Source organism: Salvelinus sp. IW2-2015, unplaced genomic scaffold (genome assembly GCF_002910315.2).
Source record: "Salvelinus sp. IW2-2015 unplaced genomic scaffold, ASM291031v2 Un_scaffold16372, whole genome shotgun sequence".
Classification (NCBI taxonomy): Eukaryota; Metazoa; Chordata; class Actinopteri; order Salmoniformes; family Salmonidae; genus Salvelinus; species Salvelinus sp. IW2-2015.
The window spans coordinates 176,455-196,006 of NW_019957556.1; the positions used below are offsets into that span (position 1 = coordinate 176,455).

Here is a 19,552-nt window from a genome sequence, read left to right on the forward strand (position 1 = left end):
CTTAGTTGGTTGGGCTTTGAGGCTGGGGGTGTTTAAAAAAAGCTGTTGTTTGTCAGTGCTTTGATTGGGGCTAGAGGGGTGGTATGGCCTGTGCAGTGCTGATCTGGGGGAGTGGTTAGGCTGTGTTGGGCTGAGTTTGGGTGGGGGTGCGTTAGCTGTGTCAGTGCTGATTGGGGCTGGGTGGTCTAGGCTGTCGGTGGTGGGCTGATTTGGGGCTGGCGTGGTTATAAGCTGTGTCAGTGCTGTATATGGCGGTCTTCATGGGTCGGGGAGGTTAAGCTTCGTTTTCTTATGGGGCTGATTGGGGCTTGGGGTTGCGTTCGTTAGGCTGTTGTCCAGTGCTGAGTGGGGGCTGAGAACCGCTTGAGACCTCTCTGCGTCTCACAAAGACACGGCAGTTGGAACCAAAAATCTCAAATTTGGACTCATCAGACCAAAGGACAGATTTCCACCGGTCTAATGTCCATTGCTCGTGTTTCTTGGCACAAGCAAGTCTCTTCTTCATATTGGTGTCCTTTAGTAGTGGTTTCTTTGCAGCAATTTGACCATGAAGGCCTGATTCACGCAGTCTCCTCTGAACAGTTGATGTTGAGATGTGTCTGTTACTTGAAATCTGTGAAGCATTTATTTGGGCTGCAATTTCTGAGGCTGGTAACTCTAAATGAACTTATCCTCTGCAGCAGAGGTAACTCTGGGTCTTCCTTTCCTGTGGTGTTCCTCATGAGAGCCAGTTTCATCATATCGCTTGATGGTTTTTGCAACTGCAGTTAAAGAAACTTTCAAAGTTCTTGACATTTTCCAGATTGACTGACCTTCATGTCTTAAAGTAATGATGAACTGTCATTTCTCTTTTCTTATTTGAGCTGTTCTTGCCATAATATGGACTTGGTCTTATACCAAATAGGGCTCTCTACTGTATACCAACCCTACCTTGTCACAACACAACTGATTGGCTCAAACGCATTAAGGAAAGAAGTTCCTTAATTAACTTTTAACAAGGCACACCTGTTAATTGAAATGCATTCCAGGTGACTACCTCATGAAGCTGGTTGAGAGAATGCCATGAGGGTGCAAAGCTGTCATCAAGGCAAAGGGTGGCTACTTTGAAGAATCTCAAATATACATTTTGATTTGTTTAACACCTTTTTTTTGTTTACAAATGATTAAAGCTCAGTATTTGTATTATTCAACTGTCGTCTTTTTCCCTCATCCTTACGAAGGTATCCAATCATTCCGGACCCCACTTTGTGTGTGTGTGTGTGTGTGTGTGTGTGTGTGTGTGTGTGTGTGTGTGTGTAAATATATACTGAACAAAAATATAAACGCAACATGTAAAGTGTTGTTCCCATGAGCTGAAATAAAGCTGAAATAAAAGATCCCAGAAAAATTCCATACTCACAAAAAGCCTATTTCTTTAAAATGTTGTTCACAAATATGTTTGAATTAGTGAGCGTTTCTCCTTTGCCAAGATAATCCACGCACCTGACAGGTGTGGCAAATCAAGAACCCGATTAAACAGTATAATAATTACATAGGTTCACCTTGTGCTGGGGACAAAAGGCCACTAAAAAAAATGCAGTTTTGACACACAACATGTGTTTTGACACACAAGATGCCTCAAGTTTTGATGGAGTGTGCAATTGACATGCTGACTGCAGGATTGTCCACCAAAGCTGTTGCCAGAGAATTGAATGTTCATTTCTCTACCATAAGCCACCTCCAACGTCATTTTCGGTAATCTGGCAGTATGTCCATTCGGCCTCACGCCAGCCAGACCACGTTTAACCGCGCCAGCCAGGCCACGTTTAACCGCGCCAGCCAGGCCACGTTTAACCGCGCCAGCCAGGCCACGTTTAAAACCGGCGGCCCCCCCCCCCGCCAACCCCCCCCGCCGCCCCCCCGCGCCGCCGCCCCCAGCCAGGCCACGTTTAACCGCGCCAGCCAGGCCACGTTAACCGCGCAGCCAGGCCACGTTTAACCGCGCCAGCCAGGCACGTTTAACCGCTTCCAGCCAGGCCACGTTTAACCGGCGCCAGCCAGGCCACGTTTAACCGCGCCAGCCAGGCCACGTTTAACCGCGCCAGCCAGGCCACGTTTAACCGCGCCAGCCCAGGATTTCCACATCCGGCTTCTTCACCTGCAGGATCGTCTGAGACCAGCCACCCAGACAACTGATGAATATTTATGTCTGTAATAAAGCCCTTTTGTGGGGAAAACCTCATTCTGATTGGGGAGCCAGGCCCAGCCAGGGGGGTGGGCCTATGCCCTTCAAGAGCCACCCATGGCTGTGCCCCTGCCCAGTCATGGAAAATCAATAGATAAGGACCTAATGAATTTATTTAAATTGACTGATATCCTTATATGAACTGTGGCGCAGTAAAATTGTTGCGTTTATATTTTTCATAAAGTATATATATATATATATTTATATATAAAAAGGTACAGGTATATTATATATACACTGGGGTCCAGAATTATTGGTGCCTTCAAAAGCTTAACAACCTCTTATTAAGGCTCGGGGGGAGTGTTCGGAAGTTCGGATGAATGATGTGCCCAAAGTAAACTGCCTGTTACTCAGGCCCAGAAGCTAGGATATGCATGTAATTTGTAGCATTGGATAGAAAACACTCTGAAGTTTCTAAAACTGTTAAAAATAATGTCTGTGAGTATAAGAGAACTGATTTGGCAGGCAAAAACCAGAGGAAAATCCATTCGGACATTCTTTTTTTGAGGTCACAAGCCATTTCAATGATAGCCTATGGGAAAAACAAATAGATAGGACCCAAATTGCAGTTCCTATGGCGTCCACTAGATGTCAACAGTCATTAGAAAGGGTTTCAGGCTAGTTTTTTGAAAAAATGAACGAGTAGTTGTAGTTTTTCCAAGGTGTCTCTCATTAGAAAAGTAGTCTTGTTACGTGTGAATGAGGTGCGCGCTCTTCATTATTTATCTTCTCTATTGAACATACTATTCTCTGTCTTAAATTTGATCATTTATTTAGATATAAGAGTACCCGAGGATTAATTAGAATCATCGTTTGACTTGTTTGGAAGAACTTTACCGGTAACGTTTTGGATTCGTCTGTATGCATGTTGAACGAGTGGATTACTGAGATCAATGGCGCCAACTAAACTGACTTTTTGTGGATATAAAGAGGGACTTTATCGAACAAAACGACCATTCATTGTGTAGCTGTGACCCTTGGGATTGCAAACAGAGTTAGATCTTCAAAGTTAAGTGATTTATTTAATCGCTATTTGTGATTTTTGTGACGCCTGTGCTGGTTTGAAAAAGTATTTTGATGTGGGGCGCAGTCCTCAGATAAATCGCACGGTATGCTTTCGCCGTAAAGCCTTTTTGAAATCTGACAACGCGGTTGGATTAACAAGAAGTTAAGCTTTTAAACGATGAAAGACAGTTGTATTTTCATGAATGCCACGAGTGTGCAAAGCTGTAACACTTTTTTGGTCACTACATGATTCCATATGTGTTATTTCATAGTTTTGATGTCTTCACTATTATTCTACAATGTAGAAAATAGTAAAAATAAAGAAAAACCCTTGAATGAGTAGGTGTGTCCAAACATTTCACTGTTACTGTATTTATATTTATATGCTGCAACTAGACAAGATAAAATTAGTTTTGATCAGTCATGGAAATACATATATATATGTGGAAAGTGTCTTCAAATGAGTGGTAAACGGATATTTCGCTGAAACGCTCAGTGACTTTCAACGTGGCACCGTCATAGGATGCCACCTTTCCAACAAGTCAGTTCATCAAGTTTCTACCCTGCTAGAGCCGCCCCCGGTGAACTGTAAGTGCTGTTATTGTGAAGTGGAAACGTCTAGGAGCAACAACGGCTCAGCTGCGAAGTGGTAGGCCACACAAGCTCACAGAACGGGACCGCTGAGTGCTGTAGCGCGTAAACACAATCTGTCCTCGGTCGCAACACTTCACTACCGAGTTCCAAACTGCCTCTGGAAGCAACATCAGCACAAGAACTGCTCGTCAGGAGCTTCATGAAATGAGTTTCCATGGCCGAGCAGCCGCACACAAGACTAAGATCACCATGCATAACGCCAAGCGTCGGCTGGAGTGGTGTAAAGCTCGCCGCCATTGGACTCTGGAGAAGTGGAAACGCGTTCTCTGTAGTGATGAATCACACTTCAGCATCTGGCAGTCCGACGGAGGAATCTGGGTTTGGCGGATGCCAGGAGAACGCTACCGGCCTCAATGCATAGTGCAAACTGTAAAGTTTGGTGGAGGAGGAATAATGGTCTGTTGCTGTTTTTCATGGTTCAGGCCCCTTAGTTCCAGTGAAGGGAAATCTTAACGCTACCGCATACAATGACATTCTAGACGATTCTGTGCTTCCAACTTTGTGGCAACAGTTTGGGAAAGGCCCTTTCCTGTTTCAGCATGACAATGCCCCCGTGCACAAAGCGAGGTTCATACAGAAATGTTTTGTCGAGATAGGTGTGGAAGAACTTGACTGGCCTGCACAGAGCCCTGACCTCAACCCCATTAAACACCTTTGGGATGAATTGGACTGCGAGCCAGGTCTAATCGCCCAACATCAATGCACGACCTCACTAATGCTCTTGTGGCTGAATGGAAGCAAGTCCCCGCAGCAATGTTCCAACAACTAGTGGAAAGCCTTCCCAGAACGGAAGAGGCTGTTATAGCAGCAGAGGGGACCAACTCCATTATAATGCCAATGATTTTGGAACAAGATGTTCGACGAGCAGGTGTCCACATACTTTTGGACATGCAGTGTATATCCATCCATTTATATATATATATATATATATATATATATATACATACACATACCCATCTAAATATATCTATCTATCTATCTATCTATATATATATATATATATATATTATACACACACACATACAGTGGGGCAAAAAAGTATTTAGTCAGCCACCAATTGTGCAAGTTCTCCCACTTAAAAAGATGAGAGAGGCCTGTATTTTCATAGGTACACTTCAACTATGACAGACAAAATGAGAAAAAGAAATCCAGAAAATCACATTGTAGGATTTTTTATGAATTTGTTTGCAAATTATGGTGGAAAATAAGTATTTGGTCAATAACAAAAGGTATCTCAATACTTTGTTATATACCCTTTGTTGGCATGAAAGAGGTCAAACGTTTTCTGTAAGTCTTCACAAGGTTTTCACACCCTGTTGGTGTATTTTGCCCATTCCTCCATGCAGATCTCCTCTAGAGCAGTGATGTTGCTGGGCAACACGGACTTTCAACTCCTTCCAAAGATTTTCTATGGGGTTGAGATCTGGAGACTGGCTAGGCCACTCCAGGACCTTGAAATGCTTACGAAGCCACTCCTTTGTTGCCGGGCGGTGTGTTTGGGATCATTGTCATGCTGAAAGACCCAGCCACGTTTCATCTTCAATGTCCTTGCTGATGGACGTAGGTTTTCACTCAAAATCTCACGATACATTGCCCCATTCATTCTTTCCTTTACACGGATCAGTCGTTCTGGTCCCTTTGCAGAAAAACAGCCCCAAAGCATGATGTTTCCACCCCCATGCTTCACAGTAGGTATGTGTTCTTTTGGATGCAACTCAGCATTCTTGTCCTCCAAACACGACGAGTTGAGTTTTTACCAAAAAGTTCTATTTTGGTTTCATCTGACCATATGACATTCTCCCAATCTTCTTCTGGATCATCCAAATGCTCTCTAGCAAACTTCAGACGGGCCTGGACATGTACTGGCTTAAGCAGGGGGACACGTCTGGCACTGCAGGATTTGAGTCCCTGGCGGCGTAGTGTGTTACTGATGGTAGGCTTTGTTACTTTGGTCCCAGCTCTCTGCAGGTCATTCACTAGGTCCCCCCGTGTGGCTCTGGGATTTTTGCTCACCGTTCTTGTGATCATTTGAGCCCATGGGGTGAGATCTTGCGTGGAGCCCAGATCGAGGGAGATTATCAGTGGTCTTGTATGTCTTCCATTTCCTAATAATTGCTCCCACAGTTGATTTCTTCAAACCAAGCTGCTTACCTATTGCAGATTCAGTCTTCCCAGCCTGCTGCAGGTCTACAATTTTGTTTCTGGTGTCCTTTGACAGCTCTTTGGTCTTGGCCATAGTGGAGTTTGGAATGTGACTGTTTGAGGTTGTGGACAGGTGTCTTTTATACTGATAACAAGTTCAAACAGGTGCCATTAATACAGGTAACGAGTGGAGGACAGAGAGCCTCTTAAAGAAGAAGTTACAGGTCTGTGAGAGCCAGAAATCTTGCTTGTTTGTAGGTGACCAAATACTTATTTTCCACCATAATTTGCAAATACATTCATAAAAAATCCTACAATGTGATTTTCTGGATTTTTTTTTCTCATTGTCTGTCATAGTTGAAGTGTACCTATGATGAAAATTACAGGCCTCTCTCATCTTTTTAAGTGGGAGAACTTGCACAAATTGGTGGCTGACTAAATACTTTTTTGCCCACTGTACCTATCTATATATATATATATACAGTGGGGAGAACAAGTATTTGATACACTGACAATTTTGCAGGTTTTCCTACTTACAAAGCATGTAGAGGTCTGTATCATAGGTACACTTATCATAGGTACACTTCAACTGTGAGAGAAGAATCTAAAACAAAAATCCAGAAAATCACATTGTATGATTTTTAAGTAATTAATTTGCATTTTATTGCATGACATAAGTATTTGATACATCAGAAAAGCAGAAACTGAATATTTGGTACAGAAACCTTAGTTTGCAATTACAGAGATCATACGTTTCCTGTAGTTCTTGACCAGGTTTGCACACACTGCAGCAGGATTTTGGCCCACTCCTCCATACAGACCTTCTCCAGATCCTTCAGGTTTCGGGGCTGTCGCTGGGCAATACGGACTTTCCTCCCTCCAAAGATTTTCTATTGGGTTCAGGTCTGGAGACTGGCTAGGCCACTCCAGGACCTTGAGATGCTTCTTACGGAGCCACCCTTAGTTGCCCTGGCTGTGTGTTTCGGGTCGTTGTCATGTGGAAGACCCAGCCACGACCCATCTTCAATGCTCTTACTGAGGGAAGGAGGTTGTTGGTCAAGATCTCGCGATACATGGCCCCGTCCATCCTCCCCTCAATACGGTGCAGGCGTCCTGTCTCCCTTTGCAGAAAAGCATCCCCAAAGAATGATGTTTCCACCTCCATGCTTCACGGTTGGGATGGTGTTCTTGGGTTGTTACTCATCCTTCTATTCCTCCAAACACGGCGAGTGGAGTTTAGAGCAAAAAGCTCTATTTTTTGTCTCATCAGACCACATGACCTTCTCCCATTCCTCCTCTGGATCATCCAGATGGTCATTGGCAAACTTCAGACGGGCCTGGACATGCGCTGGCTTGAGCAGGGGGACCTTGCGTGCGCTGCAGGATTTTAATCCATGACGGCGTAGTGTGTTACTAATGGTTTTCTTTGAGACTGTGGTCCCAGCTCTCTTCGGGTCATTGACCAGGTCCTGCCGTGTAGTTCTGGGCTGATCCCTCACATTCCTCATGATCATTGATGCCCCACGAGGTAGATCTTGCATGGAGCCCCAGACCGAGGGTGATTGACCGTCATCTTGAACTTCTTCCATTTTCTAATAATTGTGCCAACAGTTGTTGCCTTCTCACCAAGCTGCTTGCTATTGTCCTGTAGCCCATCCCAGCCTTGTACAGGTCTACAATTTATCCCTGATGTCCTTACACAGCTCTCTGGTCTTGGCCATTGTGGAGAGGTTGGAGTCTGTTTGATTGAGTGTGTGGGACAGGTGTCTTTTATACAGGTAACGAGTTCAAACAGGTGCAGTTAATACAGGTAATGAGTGAGAACAGGAGGGCTTCTTAAAGAAAAACTAACAGGTCTGTGAGAGCCGGAATTCTTACGGTGTGGTAGGTGATCAAATACTTATGTCATGCAATAAAATGCAAATTAATTTCTTAAAAAATCATACAATGTGATTTTCTGGATTTTTGTTTTAGATTCCGTCTCTCACAGTTGAAGTGTACCTATGATAAAAATGACAGACCTCTACATGCTTTGTAAGTAGGAAAACCTGCAAAATCGGCAGTGTATCAAATACTTGTTCTCCCCACTGTATATGTATTCTATCTATCTATCTATCTATCTATCTATCTCTATCTATACACACACACACCTATCTAGATATACATCTATATATATATATTATATATACAGTTGAAATCTGAAGTAAAAAAAAAAGAAAAAGGGGAGGCTTGCAAGCCGAAGAACACCATCCCAACCGTGAAGCACGGGGGGTGGCAGCATCATGTCGTGGGGCTGATTTTTCTGCAAGAGGGACTGTGGCACTTCACAAAAATAGATGGCATCATGAGGCAGGAAAATTATGTGGATTAAATTTATGGAACATCTCAAGACATCAGTCAGGAAGTTAAAGCTTGGTTGCAAATGGGTCTTCCTAATGGACAATGACCCCAAGCATACTCCCAAAGTTGTGGCAAAATGGCTTAAGGACAACAAAGTCAAGGTATTGGAGTGGCCATCACAAAGCCCTGACCTCAATCCTATAGAAAATGTGTGAGCAGAACTGAAAAGCGTGTGCGAACAAGGAGGCCTACAAACCTGACTCAGTTACACCAGCTCTGTCAGGAGGAATGGGCCAAAATTCACCCAACTTATTTGTGGAAGCTTGTGGAAGGCTACCCGAAACGTTTGAGCCGAGTTAAACAATTTAAAGGCAATGCTACCAAATACTAATTGAGTGTATGTGTATTCTAGGGAGTTTTTCCTAGTCACTGTGCTTCTACATCGCTTGCTGTTTGGGGTTTAGCTGGGTTTCTGTATAGCACTTTGAGATCAGCTGATGTAAGAAGGGCTATATAAATACATTTGATTTCATTTGTATGTAAACTTCTGACCCACTGGGAATGTGATGAAAGAAATAAAAGCTGAAATAAATAATTTCTCTCTACTACTATTCAGACAATTCACATTCTTAAATAAAAGCGGTGATCCTAACTGACCTAAATCAGGGAATTTTTACTAGGATTAAATGTCAGGAATTACATTTAAACTCAGTTTTCCCACATTTGGCTAAGGTGTATGTAAACTCCCGACTTCAACTGTATATATACCACACACACACACACACACACACACACACACACACACACACACACACAGTATAGTATTACCAGGTCTGTCCCTGGCGAGGATGCGGTCCTGTCCCAGAGAGATCTTCTCCTCCTGAAAAACATCCTGTCCATCATTACCATCTCAGCTGACGGGCCGAGGCGCTGTGAAACATACGACAGGACACAGCCAACCAGCCAATCAATCAATCAATCATAGCACATCAGTTAGCAAGACAATCCTAGTGAGGGGCAGAAAGACAATCCTAGTGAGGGACAGAAAGACAATCCTAGTGAGGGACAGAAAGAACACACTGAACAGACAGAAGGAATCCTAGTGAGGGACAGAAAGAACACACTGAACAGACAGAAGGAATCCTAGTGAGGACAGAAAGAACACGCTGAACAGACAGAAGGAATCCTAGTGAGGACAGAAAGAACACGCTGAACAGACAGAAGGAATCCTAGTGAGGGACAGAAAGAACACGCTGAACAACAGAAGGAATCCTAGTGAGGGACAGAAAGAACACGCTGAACAGACAGAAGGAATCCTAGTGAGGGACAGAAAGAACACGCTGAACAGACAGAAGGAATCCTAGTGAGGGACAGAAAGAACACGCTGAACAGACAGAAGGAATCCTAGTGAGGGACAGAAAGAAACACACTGAACAGACAGAAGGAATCCTAGTGAGGGACAGAAAGAACACGCTGAACAGACAGAAGGAATCCTAGTGAGGGACAGAAAGAACACGCTGAACAGAACAGAAGGAATCCTAGTGAGGGACAGAAAGAACACGCTGAACAGACAGAAGGAATCCTAGTGAGGGACAGAAAGAACACGCCTGAACAGACAGAAGGAATCCTAGTGAGAACAGAAAGAACACGCTGAACAGACAAAGGAACCTAGTGAGGACAGAAAGAATACACTGAACAGAGAAGGAATCCTAGTGAGGGACAGAAGAACACGCTGAACAGACAGAGGGATCCTAGTGAGGGACAGAAAAGAACCACTGAACAGACAGAAGGAATCCTAGTGAGGGACAGAAAGAACACACTGAACAGACAGAAGAATCCTAGTGAGGACAGAAAGACAATCCTAGTGAGGACAAAGAACACGCTGACAGACAGAGGAATCCTAGTGAGGGAAAAACACGGGGCAGACAGAAAGACACAGTGAGACAGAAACGAATCCTAGTGACGGGACAGAAAGACAATCCTAGTGAGACAGAAGACATCCTAGTGAGGGACAGAAAGAAATCCTAGTGGAGGGACAGAAAGACAATCCTAGTGAGGACAGAAAGACAATCCTAGTGAGGGACAAGAAAGAACCACGACAGACAAATCCTAGTGAGGACAGAAGAACACACTGAAAGACAGAAGGAATCCTAGTGAGGGACAGAAAGAACACACTGAACAGACAGAAGGAATCCTAGTGAGGGACAGAAAGAACACACTGAACAGACAGAAGGAATCCTAGTGAGGGACAGAAAGAACACACTGAACAGACAGAAGGAATCCTAGTGAGGGACAGAAAGAAACACACTGAAACAGACAGAAGGAATCCTAGTGAGGGACAGAAAGAACACACTGAACAGACAAGAAGGAATCCTAGTGAGGGACAGAAAGAACACACTGAACAGACAGAAGGAATCCTAGTGAGGGACAGAAAGAACACACTGAACAGACAGAAGGAATCCTAGTGAGGGACAGAAAGAACACACTGAACAGACAGAAGGAATCCTAGTGAGGGACAGAAAGAACACACTGAACAGACAGAAGGATCCTAGTGAGGACAAAAGAACAACTGAACAGACAGAAGGAATCCTAGTGAGGGACAGAAAGACACACTGAACAGACAGAAGGAATCCTAGTGAGGACAGAAAGAACACACTGAACAGACAGAAGAATCCTAGTGAGGGACAGAAAGAACACACTGAACAGACAGAAGGAATCCTAGTGAGGACAGAAAGAACAACTGAACAGACAGAAGGAATCCTAGTGAGGACAGAAAGAACACACTGAACAGACAGAAGAACCTAGTGAGGGACAGAAAGAACACACTGAACAGACGAGGAAAATCCTAGTGAGACAGAAAGAACACGCTGAACAACAGAAGGAATCCTAGTGAGGACAGAAAGAACACGCTGAACAGACAGAAGGAATCCTAGTGAGGACAGAAAAGAACAGCACTGAACAGACAGAGGAATCCTAGTGAGGGACAGAAAGAACACGCTGAACAGACAGAAGGAATCCTAGTGAGGGACAGAAAGAACACGCTGAACAGACAGAAGGAATCCTAGTGAGGGACAGAAAGACAATCCTAGTGAGGGACAGAAAGACAATCCTAGTGAGGGACAGAAAGAAACACACTGAACAGACAGAGGAATCCTAGTGAGGGCTGATAAGGAGACGGACCTTAATACAGGGAGAAGGACAAGAACGATTGAGTCAATGTGAGAAAAAAATGTGCAATATTAATTAACAATATTAATAACTTACTGTTGATAATAACGTAAAATAATATTAATTACTTACTGTTGTATAATAACGTAAAATAATATTAATTACTTACTGTTGATAATAACGTAAAATAATATGAATTACTTACTGTTATAATAACGTAAAATAATATGATTACTTACTGTTGATATAACGTAAAATAATATGATTACTTACTGTTGATAATAACGTAAAATAATATGATTTACTTACCGTTGATTCCTCAAAAAGCAGGTGTCGTGTCTTATTTATCCAGCATGGCTTGAGTTCTCTTCAGGAGCTGGCTGGAAACACTCTCAAACTCATCATCCACTGAGAGGCGGCAGAGAAACATGGGACATCAGACGTGTGGAACCCCAACGTAATTAGGGCTGGGAGTTTTCTGGTCATGTGGCTCACTCCCGACCTATACACATTAGGGCTGGGAGTTTCTGGTCATGTGGTCACTCCCGAACATACACATTAGGGCTGGAGTTTCTGGTCAGGTCATGTGGTCACTCCCGAAACATACACCATTTAGGGCTGGAGTACTGGTCAGGTCCATGTGGCACTCCGAACATTAAACATTAGGGCTGGGAGTTTCTGGTCAGGTCATGTGGTCACTCCCGAACATACACATTAGGGCTGGGAGTTTCTGGTCAGGTCATGTGGTCACTCCAGACCATACACATTAGGGCTGGGAGTTTCTGGTCAGGTCATGTGGTCACTCCCGACCATACACATTAGGGCTGGGAGTTTCTGGTCAGGTCATGTGGTCACTCCCGACCATACACATTAGGGCTGGGAGTTTCTGGTCAGGTCAAGGGGTCACTCCCGACCATACACATTAGGGCTGGGAATTGCCAGGGACTTCACGATATGATATTATCACGATACGATATGTATTGCGATTCTCACGATTCTATATGTATTGCTATCTTAATGTGATTCGGATGTCCCAAACATATGGCTCACTATACGTCGGCTGCAACGAGACAAGAGAGAGCATGAGAATGGTTTTTGATCAGGAAATAAAGTGCTGAAAACATGCTCACTATTTAAATATAAGATGGAAACTAGTTTTGGCAAAGGAACAGACGACTAGCAACACCACCTAGCAAAAAATATTGATACAAATAACTACACACACACACACACATATATATATATATATATACATATATACAAACATACACACACATACATATAAACATACACACATACAAACACAGTACCAGTCAAACGTTTACTGATCAAAACTAATTTTCTCATGCTCTCTTGTCTAGTTGCAGCAGACATAAAAATATACACACAGTAACAGTGAAAAGTTTGGACACACCTACTCATTCAAGGGTTTTTATTTGTACTATTTTCTACATTGTAGAAGACATCACATAAACATAAACAAATCAAAATATATTTTATATATTTGAGATTCTTCAAGTAGCCATCCTTTGCCTTGATGACAGCTTTGCCCACTTTTGGCATTCTCTCAACCAGCTTCACCTGGAATGCTTTTCCAACAGTCTTGAAGGAGTTCCCACATATGTTGAGCACTTGTTGGTTGCTTTTCCTTCACTCTGCGGTCCAACTCACCCCAAACCATCTCAATTGGGTTGAGGTCGGGTGATTGTGGAGGCCAGGTCATCCGATGCAGCTCTCCATCACTCTCCTTCTTGGTAAAATAGCCCTTACACAGCCTGGATGTCTGTTGGATCATTGTCCTGTTGAAAAACAAATAACAGTCCCACTAAGCGCAAACCAGATGGGAGGGCGTATCGCTGCAGAATGCTGTGTCACCAGCAAAGCACCATCACACCTCCTCCTCCATGCTTCACGGTGGGAACTACACATGCAGCGATCATCCATTCACCTACTGCGTCTCACAAAGACACGGTGGTTGGAACCAAAAATCTCACATTTGGACTCATCAGACCAAAGGACAGATTTCCACCGGTCTAATGTCCATTGCTCGTGTTTCTTGGCCCAAGCAAGTCTCTTCTTCTTATTGGTATCTTTTAGAAGTGGTTTCTTTGCAGGAATTCGACCATGAAGGCCTGATTCATGCAGTCTCCTCTGATCAGTTGATGTTGAGACGTGTCTGTTACTTGAACTGTGTGAAGCATTTATTTTGGCTGCAATTTCTGAGGCAGGTAATTCTGAGGTTGGTAATTCTGAGGTTTCTTACCAAATAGGGCTATCTTCTATATACCACCGCTACCTTGTCACAACACAACTGATTGGCTAAAATACATTGAGGAAAGAAATTCCACAAATTCACTTTTAACAAGGCTCACTTGTTAGTTGAAATGCATTCCAGGTGACTACCTCATGAAGCTGGTTGAGAGAATGACAAGAGTGTATAAATCTGTGATCAAGGCAAAGGGTGGCTACTTTGAAGAATCTCAAATATAAAATATATTTTGATTTGTTAAACACTTTTTTTGGTTACTACATGATTCCATATGTGTTATTTCATTGTTTTGATGCATTCACTATTATTCTATAATGTAGAATAAATTCCACTATTGTGCCTAATAGTGGAATAAATAGTGAAAATAAAGAGAAACCCTTGAATGAGTAGGTGTGTCCAAACCGTTGACTGGTACTGTATATTGTGCCTTCGGATGGTATTCAGACCCCTTGACTTTTCCCCCCACATTGTTATGTTACAGCCTTACTCTAAAATGAATTAGATTTTTTTAAATCCTCAGCAATCTACACACAATACCCCATAATGACATCACAATACCCCAGAAATACCTTATTTACATAAGTGTTCAGACCCTTTGGTATGAGACTTGAAATTGAGCTCAGGTGCATCCTGTTTCCATTGATCATCCTTGAGATGTTTCTACAACTTGATTGGAGTCCACCTGTGGTAAATTCAATTGATTGGACATGATTTGGAAAGGCACACACCTGTCTATATAAGGTCCCACAGTTGACAATCTGTGTCTTGACACATGCACTGTGTCAAGACACAGATCTGGGGAAGGGTACCAAAACATTTCTGCAACATTGAAGGTCCCCAAGAACACAGTGGCCTCCATCATTCCTAAATGGAAGAAGTTTGGAACCACCAAGACTCTTCCTAGAGCTGGCGGCCCAGCCAAACTGAGCAATCGGAGGAGAAGGGCCTTGGTCAGGGAGGTGACTAAGAACCCGATGGTCACTCTGACAGAGCTCTAGAGTTCCTCTGTGGAGATGGGAGAACCTTCCAGAAGGACAACCATCTCTGCAGCACTCCACCAATCAGGCCTTTATCAATTATAAGTGAAATAATCTGTCTGTAAACAATTATTGGAAAAATGACTTGTGTCATGCACAAAGTAGATGTCCTAACCGACTTACCAAAACTATAGTTTGTTAATTAACAAGAAATTTGTGGAGTGGTTGAAAAACAAGTTAATGACTCCATCCTAGGTGTATGTAAACTTCCGACTTCAACAGAATATAACGTAATAACGGCACGTAAAATTTTGTGTGCGACACAGTATTCCTAACCTGGCCCACAATGTCTGCAGTGTGGATCGTGCAGTCAACAAGTCAAGCAGTCATTTTGAAAAAGTAATTACATTTCAGCGAAACAACTCAAAGGAGAAACCCATTAAMGCCAAGATAATGGAATTCATTGCCCTTGACAAYCRACYGYTCTCTGTCGTGGGGGATGTTGGCGTTCGCCGACTGCTCGAGCACCGGTACACACTACCAAGTGCGCTATTTTTCAGATGTTGYMCTACCGGAGTTACACAGTAATAGCGTCACTGCTATTAGCTTCACGACATACATACTATGGAACGCGGTTTGGGTCTTAGCGTGTCAAAAAAGATACAGTAGCACTGTCAAAGCTGTACTAAAAAAGTCTGCAAACACCGGCTAGAAACGATGTGTTTACAATACAGCGTTGGTAATAAAGCATAATTTGTTCGACCACAACTTCTGGGGAAGCTAGCTTTAGCTTGGTACCTAGATAGCACCAATACAACCAGCTTGAAAACAATGACTGCAGTCATTTTCATTATTCTTAGCAATGATTTAGGAATCCTTGTGAGTAATACCCTGAATACACCGCTCGCGTCACAAAATAAATGTTGAAATCTATGTTATTCAATTATTGCACCCACACTGCTCGCGCGTCTGCGTTGCCAAGGGCTACAATAGAACTCCTTTCTATTTGTGACACAGATTGCGCTGCAAGTCCTGCCTCTCCCATCTCCTCATTGGTTTATAGAAGCAGGTACCCACGTGCCATCTCCTCATTGGTTATACCCACGTGGGTGATTGAAAGACGAACTGTGTTGCCGGTCGTCGTGGTAATACAATGAAAGTTTAGATGCCAATCACCATATAAGTTCAAAGATGAAAAAGCCTGGAAGGAGGAGCGATGACTAGAAGCTATTCGGTTGGCCGTTTTATGTGTGGATTAATTGTCGGAGTAGAGGACCTTGTGCATTTCAGGTAAAATAACAACTCGATGTTTATGTTCCAGGACAAATTAGCTGGCAACAGCAAGCTAACTAGCTAAATTACCATACATGTAATAACAAATTAATGTAATTGGTTCAGAGTTTGTTTTGATATTTTAACCTGCGTGTCGTGATCGCGTTTGGTGTAGGGGGACAAAATAAATGTATGCACGATGGCACACGTGCGCAGCCGGTTTGGGTTCCGTGTCAGTATTAGCTAGGTTGCCACTTGTTGTTCGCCTATTGAAATTGAACTTCAGTTCATGAAAATAAATAGCTAGCCAGCTACATAACACTGTTGCCCAAAGCTAACGTTATAAGCAGCCAGCTAGCTTCATCTGGCTAGTGTCGCTCGACAGGACCGGGTTATGTGTTGTGAAGCTAGCCACAATAAGGATTAGGCACAATAGTGGAATTTGACGTTTGCCTTCCAAATAAAAGTATGTTATTGACAGTGATGCAAATGAATACAAACAGTAGAATTACGCCATACTTTTATTTCGAAGGCTAACCTCAAAGTCCACTATTGTGGCTAATCCTTATTGTGGCTAGCTTCACATAGATGGGTCCGACCACATTTACATTTACATTTAAGTCATTTAGCAGACGCTCTTATCCAGCTTATCTTATCCAGAGCGACTTACAAATTGGAAAGTTCATACATATTCATCCTGGTCCCCCCGTGGGGAATGAACCCACAACCCTGGCGTTGCAAGCRCCATGCTCTACCAACTGAGCCACACGGGACCACAAATAAAAACGGTCTTATAAATTAGTGATATTTTAGATGTTTTATATTAGCTAGCTAGCTATAGCTACTGAAACAGATTATGTTGTGTTTTTTGACACATCAAATAGTGTTATTTGACGTGTATCTTTTTTGACACGCAAAGATCCAAACGGCGTTCCATAGAAATCCTGGTTGAGAATGAAACGACTGAACAAATGAACAACGAAACAGCACAGCAAGTAAGTGAAAGAAATAGGTTTTGTTTATGTTTTACTGGTATTGGGGACAAACGTAAATGCCCAAAAAATAACTTTTTGGTCAGTGTGGTGTGTGTGTGTGTAACCTTTATTTAACTAGGCAAGTCAGTTAATGACGGCCTGGACGATGTGCGCCACCCTATGGGACTCCCAATCACGGCCGGATGTGATAGAGCCCGAATTCGAACCAGGGACTGTAGCGACGCCTCTAGCACGGAGATGCAGTGCCTTAGACCGCTGCATCCATGTGTGTGTGTTAAGCATTCTTGTACAGTTAAATAGTTAAAAGGCAACTAAAATGTTAAATATCGGTTATCGGTATCGTTTTTTTTTGGCAAGGAAAATAATCGGATATCAGCCAAAAATGTCATATCGGTGCATCACTAATAAAAACCTGTTTTTGCTTTGTCATTATGGGGTATTGTGATGTCATTATGGGGTATTGTGATGTCATTATGGGGTATTGTGATGTCATTATGGGGTATTGTGATGTCATTATGGGGTATTGTGTGTAGATTGATGAGAAAAAAATMTATTTTAGAATAAGGCTGTAATGTAACAAATGTTAAGGGGTCTGAATACTTTCCAAAGGAACTGAGTGAACTCCCTAAGTATTGGGACAGTGACATATTTTTTTGTGGTTATGGCTCTGTACTCCAACATTTTGGAATGATACAATGACTGAGGTGAAAGTGCAGACTGTCAGCTTTACTTTGAGGGTATTTTCATTCATATCGGGTGAATTGTTCAGAAATTACAGCACTTTCTGTACATAGTCCTCCCATTTTAGGGGACCCAAAGTATTGTGACAAATTCACTTACATGTGTATTAAAGTAGTTAAAAGTTTAGTATTAGGTCCTATATTCATAGAACGCAATGACAACATCCAGCTTGTGACTCCACAAACTTGTTGGATGCATTTGCTGTTTGTTTTGGTTGTTTCAGATTATTTTGTGTCCAATAGAAATTATTGGTAAATAATGTATTGTGTCATTTTGGAGTCACTTTTATTGTAAATCAGAATAGAATAAGTTTGTAAACACTTCTACATTAATGTGGATGCTACCATGGTTACGGATCATCTTGAATGAATCGTGAATAATGAATCGAGAAAGTTACAGATGCACAAATATCGTACCCCCAGGACATGCTAACCTCTCACCATTACAATAACAGGGGAGGTTAGCATTTTATATCATACCTCCAAGACATGCTAACCTCTCACCATTACAATAACAGGGGAGGTTAGCATTTTATATAGGAGAGATAGGACGAGTTATAGCATTTTATTATCATACCCCCAAGACATGCTAACCTCTCACCATTACAATAACAGGGAGGTTAGCATTTTATATCATACCTCAAGACATGCTAACCTCTCACCATTACAATAACAGGGGAGGTTAGCATTTTATATCATACCTCCAAGACATGCTAACCTCTCACCATTACAATAACAGGGGAGGTTAGCATTTTATATCCATACCCAAGACATTCTAACCTCTCACCATTACAATAACAGGGGAGGTTAGCATTTTATATCATACCCAAGACATGCTAACCTCTCACCATTACAATAACAGGGAGGTTAGCATTTATATATCATACCCTCCAGAGACATGCTAACTCTCCACCATTACAATAACAGGGGAGGTTAGCATTTTATATCATACCTCCAAGACATGCTAACCTCTCACCATTACAATAACAGGGGAGTTAGCATTTATATCATACCCTCAAGACATGCTAACCTCTCACCATTACAATAACAGGGGAGTTAGCATTTTATATCATACTCCAAGACATGCTACCTCTCACCATTACAATAACAGGGGAGGTTAGCATTTTATATCATACCCCCAAGACATGCTAACCTCTCACCATACAAGAACAGGGGAGTTAGCATTTTATATCATACCCTCAAGACATGCTAACCTCTCACCATTACAATATACAGGGGAGGTTAGCATTTTAATCATTACCCAAGACATGCTAACCTCTCACCATTACAATAACAGGGGAGGTTAGCATTTTATAATCATTACCCCAAGACATGCCTAACCTCTCACCATTACAATAACAGGGGAGGTTAGCATTTTATATCATACCCCAAGACAATGCTTAACCTACTCACCATTACAATACAGGGGAGGTTAGCATTTTATATCATACTCCAAGACATGCTAATCTCTCACCATTACAAATGACAGGGGAGGTTAGCATTTATATCATACCCCCAAGACATGCTAACCTCTCACCATTACAATAACAGGGGAGGTAGCATTTTATATCATACCCCCAAGACATGCTAACCTCTCACCATTACAATAACAGGGGAGGTTAGCATTTTATATCATACCCCAAGACATGCTAACCTCTCACCATTTACAATAACAGGGGAGGTTAGCATTTATATCATACCCCAAGACATGCTAACCTCTCACCATTACAAATGCAGGGGAGGTTAGCAATTCCTTATACTCATAC

The 19,552-nt window shown here is 42.5% G+C and overlaps 1 pseudogene; it reads right to left on the reverse strand.

Moving 5' to 3' along the window:
• Positions 1-19,552, reverse strand: part of LOC112080548 (BRD4-interacting chromatin-remodeling complex-associated protein-like) — a 29,242-nt pseudogene that overhangs the window by 7,588 nt on the left and 2,102 nt on the right.